The sequence below is a fragment of the Ursus americanus genome, chromosome 4 (assembly GCF_024610735.1).
Source record: "Ursus americanus isolate L20-20 chromosome 4, mUrsAme1.1.p, whole genome shotgun sequence".
In the NCBI taxonomy this organism is placed as follows: domain Eukaryota; kingdom Metazoa; phylum Chordata; class Mammalia; order Carnivora; family Ursidae; genus Ursus; species Ursus americanus.
In genome coordinates this window covers 57,759,854-57,770,187 of record NC_142130.1, presented here as the reverse complement: position 1 = coordinate 57,770,187, position 10,334 = coordinate 57,759,854, and positions in this window count along the sequence as shown.

The window sequence follows — 10,334 nt, the reverse complement described above, 5'->3', positions numbered from 1 at the left end:
TACAATAAATATTTTTGTTGGTTGATGCTACATAAAAAGTAATTTTGAAGATATAAAACTGCATTATTAAATATATTTGCTATCAGGTTGGTGTATAAAACATGGCATTTTTGGAGGGTTTTTTTTTAAGAAAAAATATTTGCAACTTTTTGCTGAATCTTAGACTGGCTTGCTCAACACTTATTCTAATTTCCTCTTGAAGTGCCCTCTTTGATCACATTTAGAAAAACTGTAATCTCTATTTCCATAATCTTTTGATGAATCTAGTGTTCCAAATATGATTTAGGTTCAGCCAATCAGGGGTAGTGTGAGACTGGAAATCAAAACCTGGGTAAATATAAAGAGGAACATTCAAATGAGCAGGTCATATACAAATGTCAGCAAAATGCAAGTCACTGAATGAACCTGCATGTATGGATGTATGTATCTGTATATCTATGCATCTCTCTATATCTATCTATCATCTATCTATCTATCTATCTATCTATCTATCTATCTATCTATCATCTATCTATCTATCTATCATCTATCTATCTATCTATCATCTATCTATCATCTATCTATCTATCTATCTATCTATCTATCTATCTATCTATCTATCTATCATCTATCTATCTATCTATCATCTATCATCTATCTATCTATCATCTATCTATCTATCTATCATCTATCTATCTCTCTATCATCTATCATCTCTCTATCTATCCCTGTAGTTCCTCCATTCAAGCAAATTTTTCAGTAAAACTAGTAGAAAGAATTGATAAAACTAAAGAAAATTAATATACAGTTGAAGGAATTCACATGTTAAGCTTACACATACAATAAGAGAAAATGTTTCACTAAGAATTAGCATGCAGAAAGCAAAAGAGAAAAAAATGTCTAATAGAAACTTTAATTCATAATCCTTTGTTATAGGTAGAGAAAATAAAAACAAGTATCACAAATATTTTCAAATTTATCCTTAACATCTGGAAAGTACCATCCTGATAAGCAAATTTTTGTCTCCAAACCCAATATATAGTCTGTCACTGATCACGAGTCTACAAAAAATGGAATAAATGTTGCCTTCAAAATGCCACTCCCTACCCCTATTATCAGTGCCTCTTCAAAAGTCTATTACATTAATCTTACACACTTTAATTAAATTTGTAATAAATTTAAAATATAAAATTTTAGTGGAATAATCCAAGTCCAAGCTCTAATCAGATATGAAGAATATGGATTTATATTACAGAAGAATGCCCTTAGGAGGCATAATTTATCTAGTTGTGACATTTTGTGTTATAGCACAGCATAATAGGGAGTAATAGTTTATACCAAAATTTCTATCTATTTTACATATCTTCTTTAGCTCTGGGTCTTTAAAATATAAATGTTGCATTGGATTCATGCATTTTTAGGACAAAACTCATTGGATAAACCAGATCCAAATATTATCTGAACATTTTGACATCATTTGCCTAAAATATATGGGTAGTTAAGACAAATATTTCACTTTCAATAATACCTCCAACATTGTCCTATGTAGTATGTAATCTGTAAGACAATTCTGAGAAATATATATTGTCATTATTTCCATGTACCTTGGATCCTTTCTAATTATTACATGATAAGAATGCAATAGAGGCAGAGATCTGTTTTCTGTATCCATTCTTGAAAGATGTTCAAATTAAAATTTATTGGTAATAAATAAAATCATCTACCTTTATGTTAAAAAAAATGAAAGAGAAAGACTTGACTTAATCTCTGTTCAGGAAACGTGTGTGTGTGACCAACTTCCCACGTTGTTGGAAGAATGAAGTGTAGAACTTTATTTTTTAAAAGATACCAATCATTTCCTTTGATATTGTTGACTATTCTTCTGCAGAATCCCTCTTGCTTTTCAGTCTATCTAGTCCCCAGCCTGTTTGCATCTGAACAAAGTCAAACAATGCCTACTTTGACATGACTTCGAAGATATTTTTCTGTGTGTTGTTCTGTATCGTACCAAAAATTTATCTGGTTTATACTTTATGTATACTCTATAAAGGATGTGTAATTTATGTAAATAGTCTAAAGATATAGACAAGCAAGGCAAAATACCATATCGGTTAAGAGCATGGGCTCTGGACTCTACCACATACCATCACAATGACCTTGGGAATGACTTGTTTTCTCTGTGCCTTGGAATCCTCATTTGTAGAATAGTGTTTATAATAATGCCCACCTGATCGGTTTTGTATTAGAAATACTAATGTTCCTAAAATAATCGGATACCTTAGGCAAGTAGAAACTTCTCAGTAAATGTTAGCTAATGTTGTTGCTGTCGTTGTTAGTGCAATGCCTATTCTGCTTTGTATAAACAAACTTAGATCAAGGAAACCACTAGTCCTGAATAACAGTCAAACAACCTCCTTTTACAGAGATGGTAACTCCTCTTCCCACACCGTAACTATTGTTGGGTAACTGCAAGTCATGTACTCAATCAGTGAATCTCACCAATGGGGTAGAAGCAGATCCTCATTTATCTTAGATTGGGTATAGTAAATATTATGTTTTCATTTGTCACCAAGCTCTACATTCCATCCCCAGAACTTATTTATCTTATAACTGAAAATTTGCACCGTTTGATCACTCTACTCATTTTGCCCACTGCCACCCCCTGTCTCTGGCAACCCCCAAATCTGCTCTTTGAGTTTGGATTTTTTTTAGATTCCACATATAAGTGAGATCATGCAGTATTTGTCTTTGTCTTTTAAACTCTTAAAAGTTCCTTGAATTAGTGTTGCCAAGGGACACTTTTCTTCCAATCATATATGCTGCTTTTAAGATCACTATTTGTTATGTAAGTACAAAGAAAAGCTAATTTCATATAACTCAGTTGAAACATGCAAATTCATAAAAATGAAATACCACTAAAAGCTCTATTTTAGACCTTAATTTTAGTTAATTCAAAACCGACTATATAATATCAGTAATTTAATAATTCTTTTCTATTATTAAAACACTCATAGCAACATGCTGTGAATGCTATTAAAGTTAAAGTCCTGAAGAAAAAAAAAACTTGTATTTTAACTGTTGGAAGAGGAAAATGAGAAAAAAACCCTTGTATTTTAACTGTTGGAAGAGGAAAATGAGAGAAAAAAGAACAGCTTGAGACTCTAAATGGTCATATTTTAAAATTTCCATGTAAACAAAAAAGCTTATTATCCCCTTAAGGCTCAAAAGTCCTGTCTATTAGTTACGGTTCTAAAGTAAATATTCCCTAGAGGAACCTGATTCATCCTATTTGCCTTCTCTTCCCTACTCATCAGTCAGCCTTTAGAGGTTGCCTCTAGTCTTTCAGACCACCAAGTACCATTTAGTGCACTGAAGCAGTAACTTAATACTATCCTGGTGACCTGTAACAGCTGATGCAGTTTCCAAAGGTAGTTAGCTTCCAAATAGGCAGTATTTTACTGACTATTTAATAAGCACTGCTTCAGTAGACTAGATAATACCTTGATGGCCAAAAAGAGCTAATGCTCCTTCCAAAATTTTGGGGTCGATGAAGATAGAGCAATAGTGTTTTTCTACCAAGGCATAATAGTATTCATACTACATACTTCTACCTTGACCACAACAACAATATAAAATGCTTTGAAGTACAATTTAAACTCATTTTATATGAACTAAGAGTATGATAATACCAAAACTCTACCTTAGCTTTAGAAATAAATATGTATTTGTTGGTTAATTAAAAAGCTCATGAAACCCACATCCTACCTTAAAAATAGAGTTATGGAGTTTCACATTTTAATTCCATGGAATTTATAATTTCTAAATTCTTTCTGTTTCTCACTTCTGCATTACTTAATACGTGCTTTTTAAATTTTCACTACTAATTTTTACTAATAGAAACAAATTTAAAGTAACAGCCTTGAAAAAGACTTTGCTCTGGTTTTGTATATTCAGACTAGGGACTAATAATGTAATTCAGTCAACCATGACTGATGGTAATACTTGAAATAATTTTGTAATTTTTAATAAAATAACTTTATAGCTTCTATAACTCAAATGTAGTTAAGCTTGAGGTTAAACACTATGCTCAAATTCTTCTGGTCTTCCTTGCTAATTCCTGAAACAAGATCTCAATATGCACAAACCAACCACCACTAGTTCCCCAGATCACCGTACTATACCCAAACCTTCAATTTGTCCGTAAATATAGTCTGAGTTCTGCAGCCCTACTGTTATTAACACATTTAATACTCTTCCATTCTTCCATCTCTTAACATGAATCTGCATAAGCCTTTCAATCGTATCTATTCAAATTAAATTAAATTCTAAAAAGATCATGAGGATTAAATGCATAGGTATAATAACCACAGGTCTTAGTCTTTTGGGGAATATGCACTTTGCGTGTATGTATGACTCTCTCAGAAGTTGCCCATGAAGTGCTTCAGGCCCCAAAGTAAGACACTTTGTCAATAGTTATTCTTTCAATATTATCTCCCACAAATTTTTCAAAGGGGTCTTTATTTCTCACCACCAGCTCATTTCTGTGGATTAGAATTACCAGTGGTTCAACGACAAAGACTAAAGTGATATGCTAGAGAAAGATTTTGAAATAGATTTATTTACACCAGTGATTTCATGTTAGAGGTGGACAAAAGGTAAGGTATGTTTTTGGCATTCCGTTAGAAGCTGTAGACTGCCTGCCAACACACACACACACACACACACACACACACACACACATATAAACTCTGATTAATAGACTTGTTCAAGTAATTTGTCAAAGCCAAAACCCAGATATGGATTTTCTAGGGGCTCTCCAACCTCAGTTTAACAAATCTGCTCTACCCTGGTCACACTCTTCAGTCTAACAAATTAAATTTGGATGAAATATTTCAAATGTTTCAAAAGAAAAGATCAATTTCCACTCTTTAAACACATTAACAACAGTTTACGACTGCATGCCTTGCAGCTTTTAACAGTGTCTTGAAAAAAATAGAAATTCACCCAATATTTTCTGAGTGAATAAAAATGATTAAATGAATGAACTATTCGATAACATCAAATTTCTTAAAGAATTAAATACTCTTTTTTATATTTACCTTATTTCTTTTGCATGGTTATATAAAATCAGATAAATTAAAATCACAAGAAAACTTCCTGGCTTGGAAGAAGGAGTGGGAGTAACTAATAATTCATATATTTATAAAATAAATTAGTAAAACTTGATTCAATTGGCCATCTATTGCTAACAATACTATACATAAACATCAGGTCCCTTGGTTAAATGTTTTCCAAAACTATCCATATCAAAGTGCATTAATAATAGACACAATCTATGATATTTAAAGTAGCAGGAAATAAATGTCATATTGTCAGCATTAAGTGGATCTTAATGTATATATTTTTAATGTGAACATTATTGATGCCCTTCCAAAATGCCATCAATAGTCTTATGCTAAGCCATATTTTTCATATTATACAATCAGATAGCATAAAAAGTCTTGAGAATGAAGGATGGGTTTCTGTGTGTGTGTGTGTGTGTGTGTGTGTGTGTGTGTGTATGACTGCATTTCAAATCTGCATCTAAAATGCTGCCTCAAATATGTAGATAGTATATACTTCAGAGCTTATCATTTAAGGATATTTTTTGTAGTATTAGAAGTTGTAGTGTATTTTCTGCATATGAACTTTCAAAATAAATGGTCTGGCTTATCAACTTTAACACAGAAGCTGAACAGTTTCCTGTTATTCACTCAGGTAATGAACCTACACAATAGGTAGTCCTCCCCTGGGTAGAGCTGGGTCTGCATCTTGGCCTTTTACTTCCTTAAATTTTAAAATACATTATATCAGCTGCCATGCAGCAATATGAGCTTCTAATATATCCATAAATGAAACCTCCAGCTCAGGATCTCAATGGCAAATAAGCAGCCATAACATTTTGTAAATTCTCCCTCTGAAATCACAGAGAAGAAACTCAATATACTCACCAATGACCCTTATCAAATAACAACTTTGTGGAATGCTCTTTGCCTTCATAGTCTCTCTGGAGGTTACTATCTCTAATGGGAAGGCAATGTACCATTGGCTATTATTCTTACCAGCAGTGCAAGTTGAAGAAAGAGGCAACCATTAATTCTGTGTTCTCATTGCAGAGCATGAGATCCCAGTAACACTATCTTTACTTCCCTTTGAGAATTAATTGTAGTTTTTGGTATTTATTTATAGCAGTGGGTTACATTCCTGCTCCTCGACCTCTTATGAATCTTAAGGCATCAATGTGAATGATACTTCATTGTATTTTTCTCCCAGAGTTAATCTCACAATGTTCATTTTATATTAATTTTATGAAAAATCAAGACCTTATCTATTTTTGCGGAAATGATAAGCCAGATTTCACGCTGTTTCTGAAATCACGTCTGGTAAAAAAAAAACAAAACAAAACAAAAAAAAAAACACAGAATATTCAGTAAAAATACAGGGAAAGAAGAAGAATTTTATAAACAATATTTTTAGGAGTTGCAGATGATAAACAGGTTAAGCTTCTTTTGCCTCCCACAAGGCAGATTAATTAATGAGGCATTGTATGCAATTGCAAGTAACAGAGACATGACTACATTGGACTAAACACAAATGGATTAGTTTTCTTATGTAATAACAGGTCTGAGTTAGGCAATTGGCGATAGTGGTTTAGATGCTCAGGAATGTCAGCATGGAATCTTAGAAGTCCTTGTGGTCATTTTTTCATAGTGTCAAAATGCTGCTACAGTTCTGGCATCACATCCTATTCTAGACAAGCATAAAATAGAAGGATAAAGAGCAAAAGGCCAAGTTGCATCTCTTTTAGGAAATTTCCTTTAATCCCCACACAAAAACCTCTCTTTGTATTTCACTAGATATCTTAGAATGGGTATGTCACTCTTAAACTGAGCACATCGTTAAACCACAAAATGAAGGTTTGTTAACAAAGAAGTAAAATAGAATTGATAGTGGATAAGCAACTGCAAGTATCTTCAAATGTATTTTTTTTAATTCAGTAGATTGCAAGACGTGAAATTTAAATAAATTTCTTTTTGAATACTTATAATAATAAGGATCACAGCTAAAATTTATTAAATATTATCCACATACAAGTAGGTAATAATCAGGTCATAAAACTTTCTCATTTACTCTTCATAACAATCCTGGGAATTAGGTATGTGGCAGATATAGAGCTTAGTATCTCTGATTCACAGTCCTGTAGGATAAGCTTTGCCTTATTTAACAAAATAATCTTTAACTACAAACTAAAGATTCCTGTAAGTTCTACTGGTAAAAGCCCCATGCTCAAAGGACAAAATTTCATCTTATTGCTTTCCCTCTATTTATGAAAATGAATTAAAGATCATGAGCCCAGTCATGCCTTATCGTTGAGTCAATGCCACCATTGTTACTCCAGTGGGTCTCCAGGATCACCTTTTTGAATGAAGGGATGTTTCTCTATTCTTTAGATAATAAAGAATTTTTCTCACTCTCATTCATATCCCTTGGGATGTTTCTAAAATTGTCATGCTGTAATTTTTTTTATACAAAGAAACTTACCTATTGGTAGAGACATACATTGTTTATCAACTACCCAAATGTTTCATTATATTGAATTCTTTTACACATGTTTCTATAAAAAATAATTTTCATCTTTTCTATTTAATGTAACATTACTTATTTATTTGTTTATAGCATATCTCTCAAACACTTCTTAAAAATAAGGGGTTTAGGGCTGCCTGCGTGGCTCAGTTGGTTAAGCATCTGCTTTCAACTCAGGTCATGATTCCAGTGTCCTGGGATCAAGCCCCACATTGGGCTCCTTGCTCAGCAGGGGGTCTGCTTCTCCCTCTCCCTTTGCCTGCCACTCCCCCTGCTTGTGTACATGCTCTGTCTCTCTGTCAAATAAACAAATAAAATCTTAAAAAAAATAAGGGGTTTAATTTATAGTAAAATTTGTATAGTAAAGATACACTATTTGAAATGTGGAGCTGGACTTAAAGGTTAAATTAAATTAAAACAAAATAAAAACTTCAGTTAATATTGCCATGACAAAAATTGAACTAAATGAGTCTCAAATTAAGGAAATATGATGATTCATCTGGAAGAAGAAAAAAAATTAATTTTCTTTAAACAAATATTTAAGGATGTTTTTCTTTCCTATTTTTATAATAGAGATAGAAAAATGTTATGGGTAGGTTTTCAACAACGATTTGGTTGGAAATATGTATATAGACTCAAACAAATTGCATTTTTCTCTAAAATGTTCCATATGTCATCAACATGAATTGTGTACCTTTATTTGAATTGTGTACATGATATTTGTGACTAAAGGATGAAACTTAAGACGAAAAACCTTACAAATGAGTTAATATACTCATTTATAATGTTAACTTATATTTATAATTTTAATGTCTTTAAGTTGTATTACTTTTTTTATAAATACTCATTTTTTCAGAACTCATCACAGTAAAGAAATGTCAATTAAACTGTATATTGATATGGAGGTCGCAACTTCTACTACTGTAAATCCTTATTGAAAGAAGAGGAGGACTATGTCACAAACTACTCAAAAGAGATAATTTCCTACATGAAATCATTCTCTTATGTTGATATTCCTTTCTAAAGTGTGTGATTTAAATCCTAGGGAGAGAAAAGAATAATATATTCTATTATGATGGGGAAAGGGAAATTCTTACCAATTTGAATGTTGTTATTTCATTTATGCATAAGCAGGTTGATTTACAAATGTTACAATATCTTCAAGCATAATTTTGACTAAAAAGGATTTGTAGCTAAAATATGGATTATTTATTACTATTCTGTATCTATATTCAAAGTTATGTTTATATGTGCTGTGCTTTCTCAGAATTTATATACTCTTCCTAAAAGAATAATTTAAGAGAATGATTTATAAACTGACATATACACACTTCAGGAAAAGGATTTTTTTCCCATATACTGAATATACAGTAAAATAATATTTTCCAAAGCACTTTGAAAACAAATCGTAAGCAGAAAATATTACTAAACAGGAAAAGATGCATGCCTATGCATTAACGCAAGGCCTATTATCTTTCATTTTAGAAACTTATGAACAGATTTCCTATTGTATCAGTACATAATGAATTATGCAGGTTGAACACTTTGTGACAGGTATTCTTAAAGTTAAACGGTCTTATAAATATTGCCCAAGCTTTCCACTATTATCCTCCATATATGGCTTCCTGAATAAATTTTTTTCTGTTTGTATTTATTTTTTCCAGTGTTATGAAAAATAATTGGCATACATCACTGTATGAGTTTAAGGGATACAGCATGATGGTTTGATTTACATACATTGTGAAATGATTACCACAATAGGTTCAGCTAACATCCATCTTCTCATGTAGATATAATAAAAAGTAAAGAAAGAGGAAAAGAATAATAGGGAAAAATTATCCTTGCGATGAGAACTCTTAGGATAGACTCTGTTAACAACTTTCCTATATATCCTAGAACAGTGTTAGCTACAGTTTTGTTGAATATTATATCCCTAGTATATACTTATAACTGGAAGATTGTACTTTTTGACCACCATCCTCCAATTCTCCTCATCCCACTTCTGGTAACCAAAAGTCTGATCTCTTACATAGTTTTTTTCTAGCAGTGTCCTTTTCTGGTTTTGATATCAGAATAATCCTGGCCTTAAATGAGTTTGGAAGTGTACTTTATTGAGATTTTTGGAAGAGTTTGAAAAGGTGTTAATTTTTTAAATAATTGGTAAGCCACCTGGTCCTGGACTTTTCTTTGTTGGAAGATTTTTGATTATTGATTCAAATCCTTACTAATAATTGGTCTATTCAGGCTTTGTATTTCTTCCTGGTTTGGTCTCGGTAAGTTGTATGTTTCTAAGAATTTTTCCATTTCTTCCAGGTTGTATAGTTTGTTGGTGTACAGTTGTTCGTAGTAGCCTCCTATGATCCTTTGAAATTCTGTGGTGTCAATTGCAATATCTCCTGTTTTCATTTATAATTTTTTAAATTTGGTTCCTTTCTCTTTTTTCCTTGGTTAACCCACTAAACATTTATCGATTTTGTTAATCTTTTTAAAGAACTAACTCGAAGCTTGGTTAATCTTTTCTATTGTTTTTCTGTTCTCTGTTTCATTTACTTTTGCTCTAATCCTTATTATTTCCTTTCTTTGGCTAACTTTGGGCTCAGTTTGTTCTTTTTCTTGGTCCTTAAGGCATAGAATTAGGTTGTTTATTTGGGAACTTTACCTTCTTTATTTAGGCATTTATAGCTATGAAATTCCCTCTCAGAATTGCTTTAGTTGCATGCCATAAGTTCTGG